Source organism: Pogonomyrmex barbatus, unplaced genomic scaffold (assembly GCF_055798465.1).
Source record: "Pogonomyrmex barbatus isolate J1 unplaced genomic scaffold, ASM5579846v1 scaffold2, whole genome shotgun sequence".
Lineage (NCBI taxonomy): Eukaryota > Metazoa > Arthropoda > Insecta > Hymenoptera > Formicidae > Pogonomyrmex > Pogonomyrmex barbatus.
In genome coordinates, this window is record NW_028297116.1 from 13,798,343 (window position 1) to 13,820,130 (window position 21,788).

At 29.4% G+C, this 21,788-nt stretch overlaps 1 protein-coding gene across 5 annotated transcripts in view; it reads right to left on the reverse strand.

The window, feature by feature from the left end:
* Window positions 1-17,887: 17,887 nt before the first annotated feature.
* Window positions 17,888-21,788, reverse strand: part of LOC105430534 (prolactin-releasing peptide receptor) — a 63,914-nt gene continuing 60,013 nt past the window's right edge. For all 5 annotated transcript variants that reach the window (XM_089076040.1, XM_089076042.1, XM_089076039.1 and 2 more), the window contains one exon: window positions 17,888-18,406. The gene's annotated coding sequence lies outside the window, so the exon portion shown is untranslated. The remainder of the gene's footprint in view (window positions 18,407-21,788) is intronic.

Sequence of the window (21,788 nt, forward strand, 5' to 3'; positions counted from 1 at the left end):
AATGTATTTTTGCAAACTCTATGCAAAAAAGATTCTAAAAAGTGGATCCAGGAAGGCATGAGGTGGAATAACTACACAAAATGTAAGTAATTTATTATATTTTATTTTATTAAGAGATTTCGTAAAGAAATTTTAATGACATATTTTAATTTATTTATTTAGCAGATGAAACGCTAATAATTGTTAATTATATTTATTCTTATAAATATTTTATTTTTATTTTTATATTTTATTTTTCATAATCACTCTTATTTATGAATAACTTTTATATTATATATGAAACAATAAAAATAATGCAAATGTTAATAAGAAAAATTATTTATAATTTTGTTAAAAAAATTCATTTTTTTAAATTTTATTATGTTGCATAGCATTTTTGTTTCCTAATCATCTGCTTTGTAAAGTAACTTTGTGAAGTAGAATCATAACGTAACAATTTTATATTTAAATGATAATATGAAGGCTACTGAAAGCAACAAAAAGAGCGAGCATTCATTATATTTTACAGAAACCAATTATGCTTCTATTTTATAACGAGGATAATTATGAAATGAGAAATCGGTCTACGTAGAAACAAAATTGGAAAAGTTGTTCGTTTACTGAAGGGAGAATTTTACGAATTGAAATAATCATCATAATTTATGGCACACTGACGAGATCGATCCATTAATTCAATTTCGCATGCATTACTAGTAACATATGGCCAGGTACGAGCAAATGTACGGGATTATCCGGTAAGAAAGTTTTTGACCTCACTTCCCGTAATTCAAAAAACGAAACGACTAGGGTCGTGATAATAGGGGTAATTTGAAAGAGAATGAGAGAGAGAGAGAGAGAGAGAGAGAGAGAGAGAGAGAGATGCTCATATAAATTTTCCCTCACTTAAGCTTCAGATTAAGTTTCTCATTCGCTGGAAGAACTCGTGCGTTAAGCGACGCTTGGCAAACTGGTATCGACAGTTTTTCATGGCAAAGTTTTCCGCACCCTTTATATGCACGCTAGCCCAATTTATCGGTTTTCCCTATATATATACAACATTTTGTTTGTACGCAAACATATAAAATTTTACTCCAACTCTATCCAATTTCGAATATACAAAACGTTACGCTTAACGTTACGTTAAATTTGCAAAGCTTAGAAAACAAATTGATTCCAGATATTTTAAATTAGGTAATTTAAACTTTTAATACTTTTGAAAACATAATATAATCTTGAATATTTTTCTTCGTAAGTAATATATACTATAAAACAACCGAGTTGCAAAATGTAAAGTGAACATTATTTTTCGTTGCTCGTTTATATCTTTTTCCGCGAGAATAAATGGCTTGTCTTAGTTGAAATTCAGCGTCGCTTCTTCTACATGGATTTGAGAATAATGATAAAAATATAAATGCAAATCCTTCCAGCTTGTTATATTTCTATCTTTCTCGTGCTTTCACTCGATATTTCTATGCATGGCCACAAAGGATTACGTCGGATTATGAAAGAAGTGAATCGAAAATCGGAAGATAGTTTTAGAAGTTGCTGCAAGACATAACTCTAAAACTTTAAGCATTGAATATTGCATAAAAATAATTTATATAAGATTTAAATTATAAAATAATTTATAAAATCTTATTTATAAAAATTATTTAAGAATAATCATAAGTCATAATAATGATAAATGTTTTCTCATGCGTGTAATAAGTCATTATTTAAAAAAAATAAAAAAATTTTTTTAAATCTGGAATAGTTATTTAAATTTCTATATTATAAAGCAATTATAAATAAAATATATGTTTTAACTACATGGAAGAAATGGTTTTGCTAGATGCGGATCTGAAAATAATTTTCTTGGATCGATAAAAATTATTATGTAAAATTATTATGTAAAACGCTTAAATATGATGATAATATTGCAAAAATCTTTTAGCAATTAATTTAAATGTTTTACATAAATATTTTAGTGCCCCAACAAAATTATTTTCTGTATCTGGCTAAATTTTTCAATCAATGAATAGATAGACTTTAGCAAAAATGTTCTTTCTGTAGTAAATTATTTTTTAGATCTAATATTATAAAATTTTTAATCTTGAGTGCATGTATTCTGTATTGAGAGAATATTAAGAATATTTCTCTGTTTCTCCGTATTTCATTCCTCAACCTTTTTATTTTAGTTTTCGAATGCAATCAATATGAATCTTGTGAGATTAATATGGCAAATGCGCACTGATTCTTTGTGTTAGTTTAAATATTGGGAGTAGTTTGTCGAAGAAGAAATACAGCTTACATGTTTATTTTAATTTCATATTTTTCGAACGCCAAGCTTACTGTCTCTTCTTCGCAGTAAAGCTCCTTGACGGTCATATTGTTGGACAAGTTAAGTCTTAGAACAACTTGCAACGATTTTTCTTTCAAACGTGCTATAATGTGCATTTGTAATTTAATGAAAAATTCATTTAAGACATATTGACATTTATATATGTATCGGAAATTTACTAATTAATCGGAAAAAAGAAATAAAAATTGGTAACAAAGTTGATTAATTTTTTACTTGTTAAAATTTATGAAGAGAACAAATATAATAAATTATTATTTGATATTAATGGTAAAGATATAATTACAATCCGAAGTTGGACGTAGAAGTAAAGAGAACGAAGAACTTCAATTTAAACTTTAAAGAAAAATGTTATCTCGACAGTATTAGTGTCAATTTTGACTTTAATATTAATATAAAAATGTCAACGCAGTTAAGAGAAAGCTTTTGCTTTATGCACATTGGTAATGAATAATATTTCATTGTTCCCTCTAATTTTACGAAAACGCGGATGGTTGCCTGTCAGAAGGAAACAAAGTGTGCATGCTCTTCTTAAAAAATTCAAATTTTGGAGAGAGATCGCGCGTGTACTTTTCATGCATAATGCAGCTACGTGGTCGCGAATTTTATGACCAAAGAAACTTGGGATGCTGGCAAGTACTTTATGGATCAGACGGCCATGTCAGCACTAAATATTCCATAGGACCAATATATTGACGCTTTCGGCGCGCAAGACCGTGTTATTTATGCTGAATAGAGACTGGCAAGTTTGCCTCGGACAAGCATCGCGTAATCTTTTGATCGATGACGCGAGAGCACAGATAAACTTAATAAGTAATTGTAAATTCGCGAGATAATATAATAATAATATAAATTCAGAGTTCGTACGTAACTTGTAGGAATTAATATCTTCATTCTCTAAATATATAATATACAAGACACGCGCACATACAAGAAAGGTGCATTTCTGATCACGGAAGCGAATAATATAGCACGCAGTTACAATCTCAGACCGAATAAAGCATTATCGTCGAGGTATGACAGTCGGAATAATGAATGGTTAGACTAACGAAAATTGCAAGCGACGGCCGATTGGAAGTTGTAAAAAGAATTTTCCCGGTGACTAGAAAGCGACTTGACGTTTAAATCTCCAGCGTATTGCTCGTGCAAGTTATTGGATGCATTTTATTAACCATAAGATAAAAAAATTTAAAGAATATAACGCACCCATTATGTTGAAGATGTATTCAGCGTGAATGTAGAAAATTAAAACTTAGAAAATTAAACATTTATATAAAATATATACATTTTCGTAGTATGAATTCGTAGTATGAATTTTCGTAGTATGAATTTTATAACAATTATATATTTGAAATTATATATAATATTTTCTTAAAAAAAAAAAATAAAATTTTGCTTTGATATCAATGTATTTGTATCAAATTATTATTCTAAGAGAAATGATTAGTTTTTTTTCCGAATAAAAATATGTTCAAATATTGTAAAACTATAATTTCAAAGTGTGTGGTAAAACGACCGTTTTGGCGAACGTTTACTAATGCATCTGTCTTGCTTATTTGGAACAAATAGCCAAAAGAGGGTAAACATCGATTGGCACGTTTCTTAAAGGGGTTTTCTTCTTGGGGGGGAAAAACGCTGCCTTTTTCTCCTCGGAAAATCGAGATGTATCGCGATCTCACGTGCGCGTTCGCTAGAACAAGTGATTACTAACTGTGACAAATGAGTTTTTTCCTGAGTAACATATTAATTTCTAGACTGAAATAACAAACGAGTGTGAAACGAATGTGAAATAATCGATGAATCCATTCAACTTATATAACTTATACGATATGAAAGTACAGCTCAAGATTAATTTATAATCGAAGGCCTCATTATTTATGCCTCATTCATTTATTGAGTCAGATTCACAGATTTGATAACACACTAGATATACTTTAGTGAAATATCATAATATGCGAAATATAAGATTTGAAATTAGGATCGTTTAATGTGCACAATGCATAAATTTTAACTTATAACCGCAAGTTCTGATACTCGATTTAGTTAAGTTTGACTGCTTTGATAGAACTGTGTGCGCTTTAACTGGAACGTCGTTGTTGATCTTACAACTCTATATATCGATTTCCGTTTGAGTTTTGTTTGATATTAGATTGAAGTCTCGTTAGACACGTAACACAGCGAGGTAAACTAAACGCGACGTGACGATAAGCGGGAAAACGTCATCATCAGCAGTCACGGATGAAGGAAAATCGCTCGGATTATATTTTCTCGTGCGCGTCTCTTTCCTCTCATGGCTCTTTTCTCTGTTCGTTTTCTCCGGAAATTAACGTCTGTCCGGCAAAACTCATGCAGCGATATAAATCGGATGCGGCCACACTGTACCGATGCCAAGAGAGTTGTACCCAGTGAAAAAAACGCAATGGAAATATCTCGAGAAACGATATGATCATTATTTTAGTATTTCATTAGTCTATCATATTTATACATATCTTTATCATATTTGTTAATTGACTTAAATTGAACAAACAATATTACATGAGGGTGTAAATAAAACAAAATGCTACACGAAAAGAACACGGTTTTACTAAAGAATTTAAACTTTACTAAAGAGGTTAAAGGTTTCAAATTAGAAAATAATTTAATCTCGTTGAAGCATAATTGTGTATGTTTAAATATCATAATAACATACTGTAAATAATTTTGATATTTTAATAAATATTTTTTGATATTTATTAATTTAAACATCTTATATATCATTTTCACAGTTGAATAAAAATATTTTCAAATCTGGCTAAATTTTATGCTTTAATAAAACAGTCCTTTCCGTATAAATTGCTGTTAATGAAAAACACATATGCACATATTAATGATTATTAAGTTTTATCTCGTTTTGAAATTTTATGAAAATACAAATAATAATGCACAAATTGTATTTTAATTTACTTTATGTGCGACATACTAACATAAAATTTTGCTTTCATTTATCTTTTATTTTATCGCATTTAAAAGCTTCACCTGTATTAGTAAAATTGCAGCAAAAATGAAATTTGACCCTTGATTAATGGCAGTTATCTGCAGTGAACATTCAATACGATTGATATACATGATCCTTCGTTCTACTCAAATGTGAAAGACTCGATGGTACGTTTTATTGTTAGGCAATATTTATTGTTTTCTGGAAAGCTCAAATGTGTAGCGCGCACAAAAGCACAGAAGTACAAAAAGTACAATTTCATTCGATTGCATGTCATCCCTCGCATGATTTTATTATACTTCATTTTATGCAGTGTACACGATGTGCACGTGTCGGAAATGCGGGCTGTGTGTTGCTGTATACAATACGCGAATCGATATTCCATTTAATTGTCTGTGATACGCATGGGAAGGAATTTAAAAGAGATTTACGTGTATCGCTGTGAGTTTGAAACAAGTATGAAATCAAAACGTGCCTAAAATTCAGTACGTTACGATCCTTGAAATTACAACATTTGACAGATTTTATTGCTGTTAAAATACCGACGTGCGAAATGCGAAATGCACCGATGGCAGCGAATAAACGCGATCAATTTTCCTTGCGTTTCATTAATACTTTGCAATCAAATTAATTTCTCATTTCTTTTAAATGAATTCTTTTAAAAGACATACGAAGGCTTTTAATAATAGACTTTACCTTCACTGTGATGTAATTGAATGGCACAGCTGGCGACCAATATACATTTAAATCGATCGCACTTCTATATTTGCATACGAGCTGTGCATTTGGTAAACAAAAAAAAAATATCAACTGATTTTATCCTTATAGTATATTTATCTCTAAATTTTTTAAATTGATAGTTTCCTAAATGAAATACAGCAATTTTATATTTAATCTTTGTTTAAAGCAAATACATTTTACAGACTTTCCGACAAAATCATTGAATAAAAAATAATATTTTATCACAGTTAATTTACATTAAAATCTTATATAACATATTTAGAAAAAAAATATCAAAGTATAAGCAAAGAAAATTACTTATCAAAACTGTCTTTAGTAGTGAATGTTTGTAAAATTATGAAATTTTATTTTTATAAAATATGACAGTATGAATAGTTAACAACATTCAATATTATTAATTTTTATTTGTAACACAATTTGAAATATTCGACATATATCTCATCCATTATATATATAAATGCAATATAAAAGTCATTTATTTTACAAACGATTAGTTATTGTTACGTGAAATTTTTATATCGTTTTGAGCTTTGCTTTTTATTTGAAGCATGATTATTACAACTAAATTGATTATTACAACTAAATCTCATAACCAATTTTAAATACAATTTTAAAATCAATTTTAAAACAATAAAATATTTTTGCATTAATATTTCTAACCCAATTTCATTATTAAAGGTGTAATAAAGCCAAAATAAAATTTTATCAGAAATAGAAATAAATTTTACGGATAAAAATAAAATTTTTAAATAAAAATGTTTCCAAAACTTTAATTCCTTGTTTTAATTTAAAGCGTTTACATTAAAATAATAAAATATTTGAAGATTAATGTCTAAAAGTTGTTAATTAATATTTTGACGATGAAAACAAAAAACAGACAGATACGTTTTTACATATTATTTTATATTTGTTTAATAAGACAAATGGGCTCGTTAATAATTCAAAAGTTGCTAGAAGGTAGCATTTTAGCGCATGATATAAAGTTATTCTTGATTTTTCGTGTTCGTGCAGAATCAGATAACAGAAAAATAAACGTGAAAGCAATTCAGGATGAGAAGGGCAAGAGAAAAAAAAAGAAGAGAGAACAAAAGATATGTTTGTAAACGCTGAATGCGGTAATCACGCGTCACGACACAAACAATACTTATGGAAAACGGAGGAAAAGCTGCGTTTGACTTTTGACGTAACAACTCGTTCTTTTTATATACGAGCATTAATTTTCTCATGCCACTAGCTAAAGCGAAAAACATGTGTTGCGATCTGTTGTACAATTTCCAATATGAGTCGTTCGTTTCCTTCAAATGCGCACGATTTTTAATAATTCGTCTCAAATTTTTTTCATTTGAAAAATGTGCTGGAAAAAATTGGAAAGCGCAAAAGCCAATTTAACATTCTGCGTAACATTTTAAAGTGAAGATTTTAATTAAATGCTTTAATTTATCGCTTGAAATTAAATAGATTTTTGCATATATTGATGTATATTACATTGAATTATTACATTCTTTCATTATTACATTCTTGTTTACATTTACTATTAACTCCTGTTAAATCCATATCAGAAAAAGATATTAAGAAATTAGCTTGGAATTTACTATTAATCAGGAAAAAGAAGAACTTTGTTTTCGAATTGGACCAATCTAAATCTTAATCTTAATCTCTGATACGGTGAGTTCGTATAGCTTTTATGAATTTTGAAATTTAAATCTATTTATAAAACATTTTTAATACGGTACAGTTTTCTTGTTAGACTAAATTTTCTAACACAAGATATCGGGCGAAGTAAAAAGTTTTCGTAGATAGTATCTTTTCATATAACGGAAGACTCTTCTGCAGATTTCCCACAAGGATTCAATGATCCACGCAGTGAGAATTTATCAAACGTGTGATGTCGCGTTTAGTCTGACGAATTTTTATAGTAATAATTAGTTTAGAGTTCTTTCATTTTCGCATGGAGTTCTGAGTTGATGCGATTTATTTGATAATGAAATTTTTCTCTTCTGTAGGGAAAGCACGTTCCCTAATAGTTATTTCATCTAGGACATATGGAAGTTCCATTAAAGCTACGATGTGTCAATGTTCTTTTCCCCTTATTTCTTATATGAGAGATGACTCTTAGTTTGGACATAGAAAGATTTATTCTTCTACTATACTCAAGAAAAAAGGTTTTGATGGCAGTTAAGGAAAATTAATGGTTAACTAAAGGTTAACAAATATAACAAAAATTGATAAAATTAAAAAGTATTATCGCAATTCAATAATAAACAGTTTAATAAAATTTTAATAAAATTTTAATAAAATTTGCTATAACAAAGATACTTATTACATATAAAATAAATTAATGTAATTATATTTGGTATGTACTATATTATAATAATTGATTCATCTATAATAATGATAATGTCTCCCATTACACATTAATAATTTAGAAAGTTAGTAGTTATTAAAACTCTGTTTTACAAGACTATTGTTTTTATACAAGATATATATAATTTTATTTTTATTTATCTATAACATGAAATCGACTTTAACTTATTTAACTTATTAAAACTGAAAATAAATTTAAGATTTGAGGATTAAAAAGGAAGTTTTAACATGCGCAAAAATCAGACAATAAATATTATTTATTCGATCTTTTCTACACAGATTTACTTGAATTTTAAAGGCGAATTTCAATAACGCAAACATCTCGAGATGTCAAGATCAAAGATCTCAAGAACTAACTTGATTTTGAAAATTTATTTGAGAATTATTCTGCAATTTTGGTATAACTGTACGTAACTCGTAAATTCAACGCGAAGAATTTATTAGATTGGCAAGATTCATAATACTAACTCAGGATTTATGCAGGAATGAAATCTGCGAACTAAGCGAGATCGTTTACTTCCGTGACACTAAAATTTGTGGACCAGACTTCCGTAAAATTTCGATTTGCAGTTTTTCGTATAAAGTGTTCTTTTTCATTACATTACGTAAAATGTGAATATTTTATTATGATTAAATTCCTATGAAATCGAATTATTATCGCTTGCAATTATTTCTAACGAGATTGTAAAGGATCGATAACTGCCTATCTATCAAAAAGAATTAAATAGATAATTATTTTTTTCCAACTACTTAACTAAAAATTTATTAAAATTTATTAAGATTTTTTTCAAGATTCTTGTTTGCGTGAGTAATCAATTGAAGAATTTAAACAAAATCGGAACTTATATTTCTTTTATGGATTTTAATATTTTACATTGCTGTTTTTATATTAAAATATTTCTGAATTATATATTTTTTTAATTTTGTTTTTTAATTTTAATACTACATTAATTTTAATTTCAATTTTAATATGTGTGCTCTAAAAAATTATATATATCGGATTTTCGTTTTTTATCGAAACGCGGCCCATCAATTCATTACAACGTAATTACCTGAGAAAGCGAGCAGCGCGCGTGGAATATTTCTACTCATTTAGCTTCTATCGTGAAAGTTAATTGGAAGGCGCGTAGGGTTGATACTTATCACCTCCTACAACGACAGCTTTCATTAATGACTCTGTCGACGTTCTTTGTTTTTTGCTTTCGTTCTTATCATCGATGTAGCGTTATCGGGCTTTCCTCGCCGATTGGATTCGCGTAAAAGCGTGATCAAGCTTTTTCGGGCCGATGACTCGTCATTCTTCTTTATCCTTCTTCTCATCATTCGACGATAGTGTATCATTCTTCCGGAGGAGTTGATACAAAAGTATTTTTTTTTCTTTTTTTTCAAAAACTAACACTTGACTGCACGTAAAGAAATATCTTCCATCATTATTTTGGTAAAAATACGATATTTCTCTTATATCCCTTCATATTCACGAGTTATAGAATGAACTAATAGAAAATATCAAACGATTTTAATTAACTTTATTTGACGTAGTTTATCTTACAAGTGTAATTATAAATAGAGTTAATTATAGTAATAAAGTTAATTATAATACGTTTGAAAAGCAATTAATTTTAATTTTATATAGAGAGAAAAATTTCTTTTTAGATTTTCTTACTAACTCTGTATATATATTGAGTTGAATTTACTTAATTTAAACAACATAATTTTATATTATTTTTTGTAGTACGTAGAGCGATATGGTATGGTTAGTCTATTATAACAATCGTTTTATTGTAACGGATAAAATACATAAAATATATCTATATATCTATCTCAAATAAGTCGTAACGAGTCTATTAAAAGAACATTCGCTTTGGAAGCCCACGCACCATAAGCGTCATTCTATCTCTATTCTTCATTACACACATCAAGGAAAGATAAAATAATATTTATAGCACACGAACGCCTAAACGAACGCTCTTCTAAATGTGACAACCGAATTATTTAGAAGGCTATCTAAAACATAAGGATTATATTTAATGTTGCATTATCGTAAGATGCTGTAACGTTTCGTAGAAATTAAATCAACAGAAATTCAATCAATAGAAATTAAAAATTTTGCCCGAATATTGTCGAATATTTCGTCGTAGCCAGACTATGTTGTGTTGTAGCCTTCAGTTGTTTACACGCCACGAATAGCACGTCACGTGTTTACGAGCGTGCCACGTGCTATCATTCATTCACCGGCGTTTGTACAGGGCAGGTGGTAAAACACATCACTCCTCATTTCTTCGTATTTCTTCAATGCTGAATGACACCAAATGTTGTTCCATCTTCTAAATGCGATACTAACTATTCATTAATCGGTCTGATTAACGATTCGTAAGCGTAAGCGAAGTAATGACTCTCTAACGAAATATATACTTATTTCGCGTGACTTACCTTTTTGAAATTAATGACTTTATAAACATTAATCCCTCCGACGGGTACGACCTTGATGTGACGAAAGGGCTGAGGTATTCCGAGAGGTTTCATACTTCAAAGATGAAGAAGCCGACAGTACCTATTGTATCATTACTAATAACATTGATATTAATGTTGCTAATAATGTATTAACGCAGTATAACCATGAGTTGTCCAACGATTCCTATGTGCAAATGCGTTTCATATATTAGTTATTGATTTTTTAATAGACATTCTATCGCCGATTTAAGTGAACAAACCAGCCAGATTAATGATTCATATCGATAAACGATAACTCTCTAACGAAATATATACATACTATTATTTAATATTCAATTATTAAGAGATGATGTAGTGTTTTGTGTAGTTAGATATTAATAATAGTTAAAATAACACGATTCCCTATAAATATTAATAATTAATAATTCGAAGACAAAATAGGGTTGTGGGAATAGCGCGGTAAACAATGCGCAATTAAATTAAATTAAATTCTTCATTTATTTTCGATAATTCCATACGGTTTCGGCTCTAATGATTGAGCCATCTTCAGTGATACAACGATGAAAATTGAAAGGTTGAACTCTACCTATGGCACAGCAAACTGTTTGTCGCCCACTTCGGTTATCAAGTCGCGTGAGGGAAACAATTTAATCGTATCCCTAAATGACGACAAAAAATTGCAGAGAAAGCTCTAGGATCTTATATTTGGATATTAAGTATTTGCTATATTACTTACCATAACAGAATTAAGCCGTACATGATGCGTGGTTAAATTTTAAAGAAATTGTATAGAGTTAAAAATATAAAGTAGAAATTAATAAATTAAGATTAAAACACATAACAATACACAAGTCAAAAGACAGTCAAGCACATGTAAGATAAAACAAAATAATACAAGGTCGCAAAACATTTATAATTTGTTGAGAACAAAAACACAGGCATGATGTAGAAACTCCGTGTCCGTTTGTAAATTTATTGTATTATTTTCGTGTAGTTTAATGAACAGCATCTCGGAAATCAATCTTTTTTTGTAGTCACGTTCGACGACATCTAAAATTCCAACTTTGTCGTGAAGGGAAAAGTCATGATTATGTTCTAATCTGTGATCTGTAATCACTGATCTGGTATCTGTATTCCTACAAATATAATTACGATGCTCATTTAATCTTATTTTAAGTTGCCTCTTAGTTAGTCCTATATAAAATTTATCGAAATTGTTGCATTCTATTTTATATACCACATTTCTTATCTGTGTCTGGTGAGATCTTATCTTTGTGGACGCGTATAAATCTATTCAATTTATTAATACTAAAGAAAGCTAGTTTAGCATCAACATCGTTGACTATCGTTCTAAATTTATCAATCATTAATGGGTTAAAAGGTATTGTGAACCATTTGGTCCTCCTGTCATTGTCCACCGATTCATTTCCATTTCTAGATATATATCTTTGTGTGTCAGATATGTTGTGTTCTAGATATATATTTATGTTTATAAGTGTAAAATTAATTTTTATAAATTATAGTTAGATTATTTGTAATATATATATATATATATTTATAATAATAATAATAATAATAATAATAATAATAATTATTATTATTATTATTATTATTATTATTATTATTATTATTATTATTATTATTATTATTTAATTATTATAATAATATTATTATTATTTGTAATATTGTTGAATATTTCGCCGTAGTCAGACCGCTGATGGGGCAGCCTTGAGAAATGTTTACGTGCTGCATAACGCGTTTCATTGTGTACATACGGCGAGTAGTACGAGTCGTATTTATGAGGTCACGTGCTACCATTCACTCACTAGCGTTCGTACGGACAGGTCGCAGTTGCTCCACAACCTTTCTTTAATACACGTTGTTATATCTTATGAAGTAATATCTTCTGTAATAATAAATGATGCTTATTAACTGACGATTAATGATTAACGAAAGTGTATCAAAGTAACGACTCTTTATCGAACTTACATTAACACATTAACTTATTTCTTTGAAATTCATGATCTTTTTGTAAAAAAATTGTGATTTAGCGTGATTTATGCTGCTCTCTTGAGTATTTTGTCTGTCTTTTACTGTGAATTGTGTCCATTGACATATCATCATTATTTTTTACGGTTGAGCTCATCGAATGGACACAGAGATATATCTTTACTCTATTGTACTACTGAAGATGAATCAAATTTCATTTTAGTTGAAATGTTTGAAATTTTTTATTAATAAACTAAAATTGAAACCTAAAATTGAAATATATGTTTTGTCTACAGCGTTGATTTTTATTTGCCCTATTATTGCACATTAAAATAATAATTGTTTTTTACATACAAAACTCTAATTAAATTGAAATAATCAAGAAAATATAAATTTCATTTAATATTTTATTTAATATTTGTTTTATTTAATATTTTTTAACATCACAGGGATATTCTATTGATTCAACAATTATAAATCGGGCTCGGTAAATAAACATCTAACATGTACAAAAAAGAACTGTACGAGTCTAGATGTAGAGCTAGATGACAGTTGCTAATTTATTCTTTCAATATAAAATTACAAAAGAGATCACGTTAAACATAAACATAACAAACGTTTCGACCCTTATTTTGGTCTTCCTCAGAGTATAATCTTGGAATTATATTCTATTGATGTTATATGTTCGAAAAATATTAATTTAAGCAATTTTATTTAAGCAATTTTATTTAAGAAATGTTCCTGGAATATTATTATGACCAGAAATGGATGTTCGTATGATATCTTTGGATTGTTACCATAATATTAAATAATATTTGCAGAATATTTTTGGTCTATTATTCTAATATTCTATTATTCTAATAGACCGAAAATATCCATGAAGTATTATAAAAATATTCCCAAAATATTATTATGGTAAAAAATTGATATGTGTATAATATCCATGGTTAATATAATGTTAAATATTATTCTGAAAAAGTTTTATTAATATTCTTAGAACATACTTAGAATATATATATATTTTGAGAATATTATTATAATGTTCTCAGAATATACCAACATTATATATTAATGTTCTGAGAACATTATTTTTATCGTAAGAGAATTGTGACCTATGCTTTTAAATATACATTAAATATACAAAATTTGTCGCAGTTTTATTTTCAAATTTTGCACGTATCGTATTCTATTTTGTTGTGCATTAGGAAGTATTAATATTTTGTGACTGTAAACCGCGTTATCCAAAAATAAATTCAATTGCTATCATCTCGATGCGATACAGTAACAATAATGCAACAATAGCGGTAGTGAAATGGAGAAATGTCGTATGAATAAATGATATAATGTGATTCTCTGATCAAATTGGAATCTATTCTCCTTTATAGTAAACAGAAGCTATACAATTTCAAACTGTATTTCCGCATTGAGTTCGCTTTCTGAAAGTAATATATCATTTAAGAAACAATACAATTCAATACGTCATTATTACGCGGTTATTCCACTTCTGTTTACAAAATTACTTGTGCTTGTTTCTTGAATAACGTAATTAAACAAATAATGAGGTTAACGTAATTAAACAAATAATGAGGTTAATTGATCATAATAATACATCGATAATAGCAGGATAAATAACAACTGTTAAGTAAATAATAACGTAACGTGATTTGTTTAATTTCTTTCTTTTTTAATTTTATTAATCTAAAGAAAATATCCAATTTTATTAGTATTCTTTATCTTTGAGCATTTAAACTGCACCTTTAAATATAAAATTAAAATATAATGTGCAATTTTATGAAAACAGTATTTATTTAAAACTAAGTAAAGGAAAACTAAGTAAAGGAAAAAGTTTTTAATTTTTTTACACTTCAGAAATTGAATTTGAACATTTAAAAATTTCTTTAAATTAATTTCTTTGCCGGCTTTAATATCCATACCTGTGATAAAAAAATAAGCATTAAAAGAAAATATTTATTATTACGATATATTGTATAATTTGAAAAGAATTAATCAAACCATTGTGTGCGCGTGCGTGCGTGCGTGTGTGTGTGTGTGTGTGTGTGTGTGCGTGCGTGCGTGTGTGCGTGCGTGTGTGCGTGCGTGCGTGCGTGCGTGCGTGCGTGCGTGCGTGCGTGTGTGCGTGCGTGCGTGCGTGCGTGCGTGCGTGCGCATATGTATATAACTATTACTAATTTGATGTAGAGTATTCTAAATCCATGAAAATGTTTTATGCATTACATTCATATCGCGTTATCACTAAATATTCATGGAGATTCTGGAGATTACAATTTATAATTATTTTCATTTCAATTTCATTGCAATCAAATTATTCATTCATGCAGATACGAAACGCTCCTGTGCATTGTTTTCGGAGAGGTGCTTGCAAAGAGGTGTCAAATGGATCAAAGTCACCTCACCATACTGAACGTTCTTTGTCAACGTGTCCAGGTATGAATTCTTGTATAAACCTAGAATCGCGCCGCGCGTGTTACGTTACGCGTGTTATAATACGCTGGAAAATGAAGCACGTTTATGCAGCCCGTAATTTTTTTTTCCCATCGTTTTCCAACGTTGAAAAAGCGAACGGCGATAATTAAGAGGCGGTCAATTTCCGTCGTCGTCGTCGTCGTCGTCGTCGTCGTCTGCGGCAACAGAAACGAGGATCGGCTATTGCCTCTCAGTACGCGTAATATTGGTCGTCGTTGGCTTAACACGCTCATTAATAATCGTATCGCTCGTTGTTCTTCCGTCCGTGCGCAGTACGGGAAAGTACAACCCGTTTTTCACAACGTAACCCCCGCCGTTGTTCTTGCTCGTTTACATTCCGTCCTCCGGATGAGGGGCGACCTCGTACTTTCGTCACTCGCCATCGTGCCTCGTAATTTCCATCTCATTTCGCCTACGGCGCTTAAATGCCGCTCCCGCGACCGCGGGGATAAATGCGACAGATAAGACGGACAAATGGACATTAGACGGCTGATTTGCGTTCATTCCTGTACGTGTCTGTTAAAGTAACCCTCGTCACCTGCTGAGAGGGAGGGACCCCCGGTGTCACGGTTCTCCTTTTACGCTTTAAAAAAGCGCGCTTAAAAAAGTCCCCGCCGATATCGCTGGAGAAACAGGATGCCCTGATATTTCACCAAACGATATTAAATAAATCGAAGTTTCTACGGGGATGTGACCATAAATTTAACCGTAATTCCTTTGACAAGTGGATTATTAGAAAGAGTTATCACGTTTTTTAATTTTTAGAACTTCTGTAGCATTAATTTTAAAATAACAGATTTTTTTTATGAATAAAATTTACTTAAAATTAATTATAAAAATAAATTGTTAAGATCTAAATGTAACGAGTTTTCATTAGGTTTTTTTTCTAATGCGCATCGACACGTTTCAAAACCAGCTTTCAAACATTTCTTCATTAATCATTCGATGTAGGATTACGTAGCACGATACGTATCATTAAAATCACTAAAGTAGAAAGGAATGTTGGCACGTGATCAGAAAAATCGATCTTTTTCAGTTTGCTTTGATGAAAACCTTTTAAAGATTTTAAATTGTTTTTTCTTGATTCAGAAACACATGACATGCGCATTACGTGCGTAGATATTACATTAATTTTCTAAAAAAATTTTACATTTTATTCATGTCCCAGAGAAAGCTTTTTGCAAAGCAAATAACTATTTAGCATACGACCGAAAATTTTGTCTTGTCACTTTTTTTCTGAATAGATAAATAATAAATATTTCATCTTAATAAATATTAAATTTTAAAAATTGGGATATTGTAGTAAAAGGCAAAATTAATTACTTAGCTTTTTTTAAAAAAAAGAATATTATAATTTCATCAAACACAAATCCCTGTATGGACTTAACATAAGCTGGAATGAATATTTTATATTTGCATATATTTTAATGGGTTAATATTTTATTATTAATAACAGCAGTGTGCGGATTATCAAAAAAGAATTATTTAACGGTAAAGAATAAGTTACTAATGTATGAAGTTACTTATGTATAAATAATATATATAAGTTAAAAACTGTATATATAATATGTACATAATATGTATATCGTATATCATGTAAAAGGTTATTTAAGTTATATTATCCGATCTTGATGAAACGCTCCATCTTGATAACCATTGTTCTGTTCTGAGAACATATCACGCGCATGAAAGGACGTACTTCCGTCTTGGTTTCAGCTTTCTCAAAGTGTGCTGACCCTGTTGCGAACAAGACCGTTTTACTCCTGATGGCAACCAAATCAATTGTGGCTCTCGTGACAAAGAGCCGGATACAGCTCGGCTTTCTATTGACTGACCTATGACCTGTAAGAATTTAATATACCGTAAATTTTTCTCGCTAACACAAGCATCGGTGAAAAATAATTCTCAGTCTGCTTAACATTTTTTTAACTTTCACTTTTAATTTTTTACATTATTTACTTTTTTTTAAAGTGATCATTTGAACACAATTTTCAGTATATTTTCGATTGTATTTATATATTTCGATTAAAATTATTTAGTATCGTCGATAATATTGACGTCGTGATCAATGGGAAAGTTTGGAAATAAATTGATTAGTTAAACTAGAAACGAGAAAGTTGTAATAATTGGGCCGATGGATTTCGAATTCATTGATGCGTTCGAGATGATGCGTCACACTTGTTGATATATTTCCATCTCAATAAAGAGATGTAGATAGTAATCTTATATTAGTTGATTTGAAAACAACATAATGTTATCTTACATCTAATTTAAATGTTAGATGTTGTCTTATATCTAATCTAGAAAAGATAGATTAGTCATACATAATTTTTTTCAAAACTATGAAGCGAATAATATAAGTCATATTTTATTATATTATGAAAAAATTACATAAAAAGCATATATGTGTATATATATATATATATAAAATTGCGATAAAACAAGCAAGTGTAAATTTTCCCCTTCAAACTTATAAATAAGTAAATTTTACAAAAATTATATATTACAAGGCAAAGAATTGGAAATTGCAGTAACGCAGGCGATATTTTAACAATGACAACAATATATTACAGATGCGCCATTTATTATGATTAAAAGTAAATACATCATAGATACGTTATTTTCATTGTAATTATAATTCGTAATCTTTATGCTTTTTCTCGAGCCTATCGCTCGTAGCTTGATACATGCATGCTCTTATCGCTAGTACTTGTATTTATATATTTCGATTAAAATTGTTTAGTATCGTCGATAATATTGATGTCGTGATCAATGGGAAAGTTTGGAAATAAATTGATTAGTTAAAATAGAAACGACGAGAAAGTTGTGATAGTTGGGCCGATGAATTTCGAATTCATATTGATGCATTCGAGATGATGCGTCGCTCTTATAGCTACTAATATTTTATTTTTAGTTACATCACACAATTTACAAACACGCATAAAATATGTTATGTAGGATCCGTAGTAAACGCGTTGTTCTTGCAACATCCTCTCTATAGATTTTGATTTATCTGATCGACAGCTTTTCGATCGCGATGATGGAAACAACATGATGGCGTATTCCCAGCTTGACATCTAAAGTTTCTGGAAAATAAAAACAAAATTTTGATCTCATGAAATATAATACAAAATCGATGATGGGACATTTATAAAGAATGACAATCTTATTTTAGTATCACCATGTAATAAATATTTTATGTTATATATTTAAGTGATGTTTTAGATTTAATGCTAAAAAATAAAAATTTGTCTTACAAACATATTAAATTCAATTAAGTAACCTTCACAAATTAAAATGTACAACAAATCTATAGAATATTTTATTAATAATTATGTTTCTTATTATAATGGTTTAATATTATAATAATACAAACATATTAAATTCAATTAAGTAACCTTCACAAATTAAAATGTACAACAAATCTATAGAATATTTTATTAATAATTATGTTTCTTATTATAATGGTTTAATATTATAATAATATTAAACCATTATAATAAGAAACATAATTATTAATAAAATATTTTATAGATTTGTTGTACATTTTAATTTGCGAAGGTTACTTAATTGAATTTAATATGTTTGTTATAAACGTGTATTTTTATATAAATGATAGAATTCTTTTAAGAGAGATAAGTTTTTAGAAAAAAATTCACGATGAAACGTTTAATAATTGCAGTAACGATAAAAAGTCTAATTGATTATAATCTTTATTATATACTGCCATCATTTGTCTTTTCGAAAGATTATGTCGCGCAGAAACTTTAAATCAAGCTTGATCGAAAGAAGAACTTACGATTACCAACCGCAAAGTGAATTTTCTTCTGACGCCGTGAGAAATGTGCTCGACTATCTATACGTTTGTACGGAAAATTAACTATTTCCACGTCGGAAAAAAAATATATGACATTGATTAATCGGCAAATGGCGCAGGTGCGTTTAACCCCTTCGCTTAAGAGAAGTTTGATCGAAGTGAGTTGGTGATGCACTGAATATTAACACCAATCGATTTTAGCTTCTGCACTCAGAGGGAAAGGAGGGGGGGAGAGAGAGAGAGAGAGAGAGAGAGAGAGAGAGAGAGAGAGAGAGAGAGGGGGGGGGAGGATGCACTTTATGCGCGGCTTGCAATCTACGCTGCTAATGCGTTTCATTACGCGCAAAATAACGAAAATTGCGAACACGAGTAAAACTCGGTCATATTAAATGTAGGTATTTAAACGATCGCTCGGTGCTTTCAGGTTATTCTGTTTTATTCCTGCCATTACCTCATTATCATCAAGGGATTCATTACCCTCAAATGGATATTTCTAATGATTTCGTATATGTATACGTGTATGTATAACGCCACAAAGATGAATCACGTGATAAATTATGCACTCATTTCAAACGAGATATAACTAGCTATTATCCGTGCCTTCGTAATTAAATTTAATTTATAACAGTAATACGATTTATGACAGCGACACAGATGCAAAGAGAATTTTAGATTTGGAAGATTAGAATCGCATTTACAAATTCTATCTTAAATGAGATTTTAAAAACAAATGTCATAAGAAATGCAGTCTATTTTTCTGAACTCTTCGAATATAAAATATTCTTTTCAAAAGAAAAATATGTTACATTAGTAATGTAATCAAAAGATTAAAATCAATAGATAAATCAAATTGGTATAATCTGACACGACAAGGTTTTAATGTTTTCATTCTTAAATCAAAGAAAGCAAGGAATGCATTGCCAATTATGATACAATTATTAAATTCAGCGAATTCTTTTGAAACGCTTTAGACAAAACGTTATGCCTTTGCAAAGATGCAAAGGTCGATGATTGCGATGAACGAAATGCAATTTCTCAGATGTTAACGTTTCGATATGGAAGGCGGTCAGCCTGTCATCGTGATTCGCACGATTCTATCATACCACATTCCATCATTTCTGCAGCTGAAATATGCGAGGCTGCTATCCATGCCTTCGGCAGTTTATTAAATACTTTTCATTTTTCAGTCTTCCCAACGTTCCGCACTTCCTGATGTCTTTTTAGGGACAGGGATATTTTATTATCCGGAATCTAAGCTCCTCAAAATAGACCGAGGCTTAAAAGCCAAAATATAAAAATTTAAACATATAAAAATTTAAACTTTCTTTTTTAATTTTTGCACAATTTCATTACAGCAGAAGAGAAGAAAAGAGGTGCGAGTATAATGTGTATAAATCAAAGCGAGAGTTCATTTTAATAAATGACGCTAGAAATTTGAGTTAATCGAATCGTGGGTGTTTTACTTTTTATAAAAAGAAAATCTACTTCATTGCGCAAACATTCAATTTTTCATTTCTTAGAATCTTGCGAAAACAGTCTGAAAGCATATCCTTTGTATATCCGATGGAATAGCTGTGTCAAATATGCGAAGATCGAAATGCAGGCACGTCAGCATCGGCAAATGCAATATGCAGAGTTTGTTGAACGTGTTGTTTGATTATCATATCGAATTCAAAGATGAGTAAATGCTCGGCATCTATACCATCAATAGAAGATTGTTGATCTTGAGGCCAAGTAATTCAAGGAAACCACCGTGTGATTATACAATGTTTATGTAAGAATCTGCGATGGCCCAAACATTCGTCATTTAATTGAATTGACGTCTGACATTTTGAAGACAATGAAGACACAAACATTTGCACGCATCTTTTTGCGCATTTATCTTGAAATATTTTCAACTCATAATTTGAAAATTTGCACTTGTTTTACTGATATTTTCATAAGTCAAATTATACGCGATAAATAAATCCGAGGCTTTCATTTTCCATAATACGGATTATACAATATAATTAAAAGCGATATTATATTAATCTCAGTTTGAAAGTAGAGTTCGAAACTTGATTAGATATTGAACTTTATTCGCTTGGTATTTTTAGAAAGATACCGAGGATGTTTGCGGTAAAATCGCTTTTCGCGAATCGATTTATCCTATATTTCTATATATTTCTCTTTTCTATGTTGAAAATCTTAAAATCAATATATCACCTACGCTCGTGCATTTAAATTTATTTTGAAGCCTTATAGATATATAGTATCATTACTTATTGCGACAATTATTATTAATATAATATTTTCCATAAATATTTTATATTTCTATTTTTTTATGGCTTATGCTATAAATTATACAAATTCTTAGATATTTTATTATTAAATACGCGTAAATTCGATGCTTATTCATCATATTATTATAATTATTCATTATTATTATATTTTCAGAAATCAAAACTTGACATTGATAAAATTATTTACCATATAAATGTTAATAAAAAAAATTATTATGTATATACCAATATGTCAAAAGAGGGAGGATATAATATTAATATTCTTTGGAGAGTATAACAATTTAGATTCTTAAAACTCGGTTTTGGTCATTATTCATAAACATGAAAAGCATTTTACGGAATACATAGAAGATATTGTTTGTGTACTTT